We start from the raw sequence: 3,405 nt of genomic DNA, 5'->3' as shown, positions 1-3,405 counted from the left end.
ATGGAGGCGAACAACCAATTCATGAAGAAGACAGAAGCCACTCTTCAGGACCAAAATGCAGCCATCAAGAATTTGGAAACTCAGATGGGACATATAGCAGTTGCATTAACAGGTAGAGCACCAGGCAGCTTGCCAAGTAACACAGAAGTCAATCCGAAAGAGCATGCAAAGGCTATAACAACGAGAAGTGGAGTGGAATTACCTGAGAGACAAGTGAATAACCCCGAGGTAAATAGAGAAGCGATGTCTCCTGAAGTAGAAGAGATTTTGGAGCAAGAAGAGCAGACAAAAGAGCCAACACCGAGAGCAAATAAAGGAAACTCAAGGGATAAAGAGACTGTAACTGTGAACCCATATGAGCCACTCACACTGTTTCCACAGAGGCTGAAGAAGCAAAAGATGGAACAGCAATACAAGAAGTTTCTTAAGGTCTTCAAGAAGCTCTATATCAACATAACATTCGCTGAAGCACTGGTTCAGATGCCTAGCTATGCAAAATTCCTGAAAGACATCCTATCAAACAAAAGGAAGCTAGGAGATCACGAGACAGTTATGCTAACAGAGGAGTGCAGTGCCAGGATTCAGAGAAAGCTTCCGCCAAAATTGAAAGATCCGGGGAGTTTTACTATCCCTTGTACCATTGGTGAAGTTTATTTTGATAAAACTTTATGTGATCTTGGTGCAAGTATTAACTTAATGCCATTGTCTGTTTTCAGGAAATTAGGATTGGGAGAAGCTAAAGCTACCACGGTGACCTTACAGCTGGCTGACAGATCATTGACACATCCACGAGGAATAATTGAGGACGTATTGGTTAAAGAGGAGAAGTTCATATTCCCAGCAGATTTTCTGATCCTGGATATGGAAGAAGATAAAGATGTTCCTTTAATACTGGGTAGACCATTATTGGCCATAGACAGAGTTTTGATCGACGTTCAGAATGGGCAGTTGATACTGAGATTGGGAGACGAACAGGTTTCATTCAATGTCTTCAAGGCTATGAAACTGCCAATAGAGACTGATAGCTGTTTCAGGGTTAACATGTTCGATAAAATGATTGAAGAGTCGTTTACACTGCAAAATCCATCAGATGCATTGGAAGCCTGCATTGTACATTCTCAATCCACAAAATTTGATTCTGTGTACATAGAAATGTGTGTAAGATTTTTGGAATCTAACCCACCTTACACACGGAAACGATACTTTGAGGAGCTTGGGACAAGGCTTGAGAAATCACAGCCATCTATTATGAAGCCACCAAAGTTGGAACTTAAGCAGTTGCCCCCACACTTAAGATATGCATATTTGGGGGAGTCTAATACACTTCCAGCGATAATTTCAAACATGGTTAGTGAAGTGGAGAAGGAAAAACTGCTTAGGGTGCTTCGAGATAACAAGCAAGCAATTGGGTGGACCATGGCAGATATCAAGGGGACCAGCCCTTCCTTATGTATGCATAAAATTCTCATGGAGGAGAATTTTCGACCAATAGTTGAAAGTCAAAGGAGGCTAAACCCAAACATGAAGGAGGTAGTAAGAGCTGAGGTGATCAAACTTCTGGATGCTGGAATAATCTACCCGATATCAGATAGTAAATGAACTAATCCAGTGCAAGTTGTGCTCAAGAAAGGAGGAATTACAGTGGTTCACAATGAAAAGAATGAGTTGATTTCGACAAGGATGGTAACAGGGTGGAGAGTTTGCATTGATTACCGCAAACTAAATACCGCTACAAGGAAAGATCACTTCCCTCTTCCGTTTATAGATCAGATGTTGGAGAGATTGGCAGGCCATTCCCACTACTGTTTTCTAGATGGGTATTGGGGTTATAATCAGATACCAGTGCCACCGGATGATCAGGAGAAGACCACCTTCACATGCCCCTATGGTACCTTTGCATACCGAAAAATGCCATTTGGACTTTGCAATGCTCCTGCCACATTTCAGCGATGCATGATGACAATTTTCTCAGATATGGTGGAGAAATTCATTGAAATCTTTATGGATGACTTCTTGATCTTTGGGACCTCATTTGATGAGTGTTTAGATCACTTAAATTTGGTTTTGCAAAGATGCAAAGAAACGAACTTAGTATTGAATTGGGAGAAATGTCATTTCATAGTTCAAGAGGGAATAGTCTTGGGACATAGAGTATCGGCAAAGGGGATAGAGGTGGATAAGGCGAAAATTCAGGTTATTGAGAAACTACCACCACCTACATTAGTAAAAGGAATTCAAAGCTTCTTTGGGCATGCAGGGTTTTACAGGAGGTTTATAAAGGACTTCTCCAAAATCACCAAGCCTCTGTGCAACTTGCTAATGAAAGAGGTATCTTTTGAATTTAATGAGGAATTTTTGATAGCGTTCAATACTTTGAAGCAAAAATTAACAACAGCGCCTGTGATTGTGTTACCTGATTGGGATTTGCCCTTTGAGCTAATGTGCGATGCGAGTGATCATGCAGTTGGTGCGGTATTGGGACAAAGAAAGAATAAAATTTTTCATGTGATATACTATGCAAGTAGAACTTTGAACGACGCTCAAATCAACTATGCGACAACCGAGAAGGAATTGCTAGCTGTGGTTTATGCATTCAACAAGTTCAGATCGTATCTTGTTAGGTCTAAGGTCATCATCTACACAGATCATGCCGCTTTGAAGTACCTTATGACAAAGAAGGATGCTAAGCCGAGATTGATCCCCTGGATATTGTTGTTGCAAGAGTTCGATATTGAGATCAAGGATAAGAAGGGCAGTGAAAATGTGGTAGTCGACCACCTATCAAGATTGGAACGGAATGAACCTGAGATGTCAGTTGACATCAATGAAATCTTTCCAGATGAGCAAATTTTTGGAGTAGAAATAGTCCCATGGTACGCTAATATTGTTAAATACCTTGCTAAGTCCATTCCTCCACCAGAGTATTCTAGCCATCAAAGAAAGAAGTTCTTCGCAGAGTTGAAGTATTACTTTTGGGAGGATCCCATTCTCTACAGAAGAGGCGCAGATCAGATAATCAGAAGATGCATTCCTGAAGATGAAGTACTGGAGATTCTAGAGCATTGTCACTTTTCTGCATATGTTGGGCATTTTGGAGCTTCAAAGACAGCAAAAATCCTACAGTCGGGTTTCTATTGGCCTACTTTATTCAGAGACACATTCGAGTATGTGAAGAGATGCGATAGATGCCAACAAACCGAAAATATCTCAACAAGAAATGAGATGCCACTAAACTACATCTTGGAGGTTGAAATATTTGATGTATGGGGAATAGACTTTATGAGACCTTTTCCCCCATCGTACTCAAATCAATATATCTTGGTGGCCGTTGACTATGTCTCTAAGTAGGTGGAAGCTGTTGCATTGCCTACCAACGACGCAAAAGTGGTAATAGAGTTCTTGAAG

Source organism: Olea europaea, chromosome 1 (genome assembly GCF_002742605.1).
Source record: "Olea europaea var. sylvestris chromosome 1, O_europaea_v1, whole genome shotgun sequence".
NCBI classification, from domain to species: Eukaryota; Viridiplantae; Streptophyta; class Magnoliopsida; order Lamiales; family Oleaceae; genus Olea; species Olea europaea.
Note: the sequence above shows the minus strand (reverse complement) of the source record.